Source organism: Amphiura filiformis, chromosome 1, assembly GCF_039555335.1.
Source record: "Amphiura filiformis chromosome 1, Afil_fr2py, whole genome shotgun sequence".
Classification (NCBI taxonomy): domain Eukaryota; kingdom Metazoa; phylum Echinodermata; class Ophiuroidea; order Amphilepidida; family Amphiuridae; genus Amphiura; species Amphiura filiformis.
Window position 1 is genome coordinate 93,037,970 of NC_092628.1, and position 6,801 is coordinate 93,044,770.

Genomic DNA, 6,801 nt, shown 5'->3' on the forward strand with positions numbered 1-6,801 from the left:
GTGTTCCATTTACCCCAACGCCATACGTTCTGCTTTCGTTTCATACCCCAAGCGTGGGTTTACTCGGTATTTGAGTGGAAGAAAATCTCAAATGTTGTCACTGACCATGAAGTGGTGCTACGGTTCAGTGAACATTACTAATTTAAGGGTATTGATTCCTAAATATTTGAATGTTGTGCTGAGAGTTGTCTTACAATATTGGCAATATGTTTGTTATCTACAATAACATAAATGTTTTAAACAATAAAATAGCAGATTTTAATGATGAAATTATGCTAATTAGCTAATTAATTAGTTTATGTTCCATTTACCCCACAACAGATCCACTTGGGGTAAATGGAACACGGTTGACTGACTTCAAATATATATAACATGTTAATATTTTTTTACTAATTGGTTTAATTATTATGAAATTATATACTACAAATAACTAATTCATGGTAGATTAGGCCTCCTGTTGATTTTTTAAAATCTGAAAACCATTTTTTCTGTTATGTACCGAGAGAAAGTGTATTTTTACATGGTATTTTACCATGTTTTAAAAAAAAACATGAAAACAAAATTATTTTTGTTAATCTTTTGTTTAGTCACAAAATATATGTTAAATAAAATATTCTGATGTCTTTTCAATGTAAATATAGCTATGAATGTAGGCTCCTTGCAAGTAATGCCCCTTGTTCCAATTACCCATCCCACTGTTCCATTTACCCTAATTTGTTGGGGTAACTGGAACACCATGACCATGCATGTATTTGGACCGATACAAGAAACAAAGCCATAAAATGGGAGTTTATCTGTTAAAACAAGTTGTAAAAACATATTATCTACTTATTGAAACAAACAAAAATCATATATGGATAGGCCTACCCTCCTGACCACAGAAAGTGATTTATTGCTTAAGCGTTCCATTTACCCCAATTTACCCTACAGCGAATATCAATTATTTTGATTTTATTTTTCTTCATGGAATGTAATACTCTGACCAAAGTTGCCCCAAATGCGGGGTAACTTTGGTCAGGCTATTTTTTAACGCCTAGGGCACCCTTACAAAATCATTAAAAAATCGTTTTCAATTTCAAGGTGTAAGAGATAATTAGAAATATAATTGGTTTTGTTTGGAAGCAGTGGTTTAAAAACTCATAATAAGTGCCCAAAGTTACCCCCATTTTACGGTAGCTCATATAAAAACCAGGCCATAAGATGAATGTTTTGGCCCTCCTCAATTTCTGGGATTTGTCAGATTTTTTTTATAGATTTTTCAAAATCGTTTAGACTTTGGAATACTTTAGGAAAACTTAATAGGCCTAAGCCTACGTAGGGGAGACCAGGGCAAAGTAGACCGAATTTTTTTGTCCAGGCCCAAACAGGATTACAAGGCAAGGCAAAAGTTTAGATTTATAATCTAACTTTAGGACAGCAACTAACAAATGACATTAATTTATAAAGTTTATCAAAACACAGTTTTATTAAATGGTGTCACCGTGAACTTGAAAAAAAATTTGTTCTACTTTGCTGCCAAGGTTTTTGGGCCGGAGTACGACCTTGCCGTTTCGTTTTGCCCCATGGTACACTTTGTCCCGGTCTCCCCTATAAGTTTATTAGAGAACATTTATACACTCCAACACCTTTTGTGGTAGGCCTATATACTCTAGAGCTTAAGGCCTCAAAACTCCCTCAGATTCTCTGGGCTGGACATAAAGTTTAGTCCACTTTGTCCCGGTCTCGCCATTGCAGCCACAGATCCTGCACGTGAAACCTTGTCCCCATTCTTGCACATGATTAGATAGTGCATCTATTAAAAAACAAATTCACCCCAATATTGTTCAGTTTGGGAATTGTGATTATTTTTCCAAGTGTAAGGATACTTTATTGGCGCAGTATAGGCCTATTAATAATATAGGCCTACGCCTGATCCGTGAACTTTGTCTTTTAAAGGCAATTCTCAACATTTTCTTACCCTGTTAGAGGCTGTGCAATAATTATCAGCCCGGGAAGGGGTAAATGTCCAAACGGCCCGCCAAAATCGCTTGCCCCCCCGGTTGCCAAAAATCACCCCGGCCTGCCAAAACTTCTTTACCCCACCCCCTTTGCACATGTCAAATTTTGCAGACACGATACAGTAGAATTCACCACGACCCCATTAAAAGCTATTAAACCAAGATCCCCATCATCATCATCATCATCAGTCGGCTGCGGAGCAGGCGACTACAAGCTTTCTCCAACTAATGCGATCTTGGGCAAGCGAAACAATTTTGTTTGGTTGCAGCATCCCTTCAGTATCTCCCAGGAGGTGCTGGACATACTGTAAGTACAGTGTGCGTGGCCGTCCCGGTTTCCTCTTCCCATGTGGTGGAATATAAAGCGCATATTCTTTCACAGGCTCGCCATCTTCAAGACGCAGTATATGGCCGAGAAATTTGAGTTGATGAATCTTGACTCTGGCAACCAGTGGAGTGGTGTTGGTCAGGTTGTAGATGGTTTCATTTGGAATCCGATCCACACGCTTGATGTTTAACATGACTCTGTAGCAAGATGTTGCAAATGCATTGATCTTGTTTTCCATGTCCTTGGTAATTAATTACCCATGACTCACACCCGTACAGAAAGACAGTAACACACGTTGTCTGAAACAGCTTGATTTTTGTTTCGATTGGCAAGGACGGGCTTCTCCAAAGGCGTTCCAGTTTCCAGAAAGCTGCCCAGGCTAGTGCTTTTCTTCTTTTTAGGTCTCCAACACTAAAGCCCATCTTGGAACCCAAATACTTGAAGTCTGTGACATGGTTGATGGTACTACCATAGACTTCAAGTGCCGGTTGGGCGTTACAGTTTGCAGTCATATATTCTGTCTTAGGTGCGCTGATGACAAGGCCTAGATCTGCTGCTGCAGTTGCAGTCCTAGCTGTGACTGGGCCCGGTCTATGGAAGATTCCAGCAGGGCAATATCATCAGCAAAATCCAGGTCATTCAGCATCTTGGCAGGATACCTGCTTGACCGACGTGGGTAGGTAACAATTCCAGCGTCAATTCCAGAAGTTAATTTCATCAGAAGGTAGTCTACCAGGATAATGAACAGGAATGGTGCCAACACATCACCCTGAAGCGCTCCAGTTGTTACTTGGAAAGGCCCTGAGATACTGCCATCTACCATAACGGCACTATTGGAGTCTTTGTAGAGCACCTGGATGGCATTGACCACAACCTTTGGTATTCCATAATGCCGCAGCACTGAAAACATGACGGACCTGTTGATGGAGTCGAAGGCTTCTTTGAAGTCCACAAAAGTGACTGTTAAGGGAAGTTGGTACTCCTTGACGCCTTCCATGATCCTCCTCAAAATGTGTATTTGCTGAGCACAGCTGCGACCCGATCTAAAGCCAACCTGGTTGCTTCTCAGTAAAGGATCAATGTGGGGTCTGATCCTGTTGAGAAGGATCTTGTTGTACACTTTTGCGGCAATGGACATAAGCAAAATACCACGGTAGTTTGTCATGAGAGAGAGGTCACCTTTCTTTGGTAGAGGAATGATTACATTCGTAACCCATTGACGTGGCGGTGTCAGCGTTGAGAATACTTCCATACAGAATTCGAGAATCATATCAATCATGCTATCCCCTCCTCCCTGAAGTGCTTCGGCAGATATAGCACAGTCCAATCCTGCTGCCTTGTTGGTCTTCATGGCTGCTATTGCTTTGACTACTTCTTCACGAGTTGGGGGCTCAGTGATAATAGGAAGATCTTCAACAGCTGGTGCAGGAAGTTCTGAAGCTGCTGTGCCACTGTCGTTGTTAAAGAATGAGCTAAAATATTCCTTCCATTCCTCAAGCAGTTCATGGTCACCATGGTCTTTTTGGCTTTCACCCCTTTCCTTGAGTTCTTCCCAGAAAGCGAGTGTATAATTTTCCAGGTGGTGGTATAATTCCCCATCTCGTCGGCCAGCTTCAGGTCTTCCATCTGCTTATTGAGGGTAGCAAGCTCATCAGATTTATAGGAGTTGTTAAGGCTGGTGTTCAAGTTCCTCCATCTTTCTCTAGATTGACGAGACTTTGAAATGGAGTACCGCTTTTTGGCCTCATCCCTTTCAAGTTTAAGTCTGATGGTTGCATCTGATACCCAACTTGCTGGTCCGCATGGCTCTTGCTTGCCAATAACTTTTTCAGCAACTTCACGGACAGCTGTTCCGAAGGTCTCATACCTGGGTGTGGTGTCATCCATGCTCAAGACCTGGAATCTGTTTGATAGCTCCAGCTGAAATTCCTCCTTTGTATCAGGATCTTGTAACTTCTTCCAGTTGAATTTTGGTCTCTTGCAAGGTTTTCCTTTGCTAGTTCGCAGACTGGCAGCTAGACGGATGCTCACAATACGATGATCGGAGTCCACTTCTACTGAGTTGTATGCTCGACAGTTGCGGAGAGAATTTACCCACTTGCTGTTTATTAGTATGTGATCTAACTGTGCATGGGTTGATCCAGCTGGATGGGTCCAAGTCCAGAGACGGTTCCTGGGTTGCGGGAATCTCATCTGGGCCGGCCTGAGATTATACTCATGGCAGGTGTTGACCAGACGCTCACCATTGTCATTTGTTGAATCATGGTAGCAATGTGGACCAATGACCCAAGGATGGGAAAGATGACTGTCTGTTCCTATTCTGGCATCAAAATCGCCGAGGATGAGATGGATGTTGTGCCTTTTCATACCATCCAGGTGGTCAGATAGAGATGAATAGAATTCCTCCTTGTCAGAAGATGTTGCGCACTCAGTGGGTGCATATACAACAGTGATGCTGAGCTGAGGGTTGCCATGGAATGTTACAAGTAGTATCCTCTCGGAAACAGCTTCAACACTCTTAAGACATCTGTGAATGTGCTTGGACATGACCAGACCAACTCCTCCGTGCCTTTGCTTGGTAGCAGAACTGAATAATAAAACCCAGTTCCTATCATCTGACCAAAGTTCATCGGTTGGGCTTGGTGTAATGAGACGATGTTCTTGAATTCCGGCAATGTCAATACCTGCATCAGCACAGCCCATGAATAGCTGATGCATTTTCCCTTGTTGATTTACAGTACGGACATTATAAGTAGATATTACAAGAGGTTTGAAGGTAGACAGGCGACTATAATCAGGGCCAACAGTTCGTGATGGTGTGCCGAGTTCCCGCTGGTCCGTCATGAAGTCAACAGTAGACTGCCGCTCATCTACCCTCGGTATTTTCGAAGATTTGCTTGTAGTTTTCGTAATCATGAATTTTGCTGGGAATTATTTTGGTCCAGTCCCAGCAGCTTTACGGGTGATCAGCCCTGTTTCAGCTTATTTATGGACACACAGCAGCCGAGATCTACCAATATGTAGTAGTTCGCCCCTGATCTGGAACATGTTGGCCAGTGTTGGAAGGTTGAACAATGATGACATGTTCAACACCACCCTAATGACCGTTGAGAAGTAAATCTTCCTCTTCCGCTCTTTGACCCATGGTGAAGATTTAGACCCATTGGGATAGGCTACTCCAATATGAAGAGAATCACTACCGTCCTTGATCCCTTAGAATACTCGAGAAAATGAAGATGGAGTTTTGATGTTCATGGCAAGGGACCTTGGAACTAAACTAGCCCTACCAGAAAAACAGCACCCGATCTTATGAGTAACTAGAAGGAGAAAGAACGGAGCAATATCTCATCCATGATTTTGTCGCTGGCTGTACTGTCTACATCGTTATAGTAGCAAAAACAAATGGCCAAGACATTTGAACATACTGGCCGTTGAACCTGATGGTTGCCTCCGCCCTAAAGCTGGCATGTTCAGCAACTGAGCTAGGGAGGCAGAGAGCGCTCATTCCCTCACTCTGGCAAAATACCAGCCCACACCTGGGAGCACCCAATGGGAAATCCAACACCAGAAACAGCATGTTAAATACTGATTCTTTGCAACGGGGTTGCAGGTGTTGGCAAAGGTAATTTTCAGCTCCCCGACACTGCAGCAGTGTCTCCCTTTCCCCACTCATTGAAAACAGCTCAACTGATTAAATCAGATCTTCTCTGGTTAAATCCACACTACACATGTTTCTGTTTTACCCGTGCGGTATTGCAATGAGCTGGTATTATAGTTTCAGTTGGGTAACCTATTATAAAGCAAACGCAAGGTAACAATACTATGTGGGCCTTTGTTTACGAAATGAGACAATAGTCTGCTTATTGTTAACTAGCATTCTTGAAAATGAGAAACATAATGGTTGTAGTCTTAACACGGTTTGGAATTAATTTCTTCATATTTTTTGGTGTTATCTGTCGTTTACATATCCTTCCTAAAACACAAAAGTGCGAATATTTCCAAACACCTAAATTAGCTAAAAATCTAGGACATGTTACAAAACTATATTTTCTAGAATTTCAGAAGAGTACTTTAAATATTGGCCGGTTATTTTTCACACAGTGACGTTAACTAGGCAATGTCCTATTACCTATAACATACACTAAAAGACCAAAGTGCGAATATTTCCAAACATCTAAATTAGCTAAAAATTTAGGACATGTTACAAAACTATATTTTCTAGAATTTCAGAAGTGTTTTTGCAGAGTATCTTTATTGACTAAAGTATGTTACAATCGTGTAAAAACCATAATTTAAAATTTTTTCGAGGGCGTTCTCCTCAGCAAATGTTATAATATGGCTTTAATTATTATTGCTCTCATTTTTGAGATATAACTATACACCAACCACATATTACAATCACATCGATACAGGTCGCTGCCTAGAATTATTGCAAACATGATGTTTTGTAGCAAATCTGGGATTTTCCCAATGTTC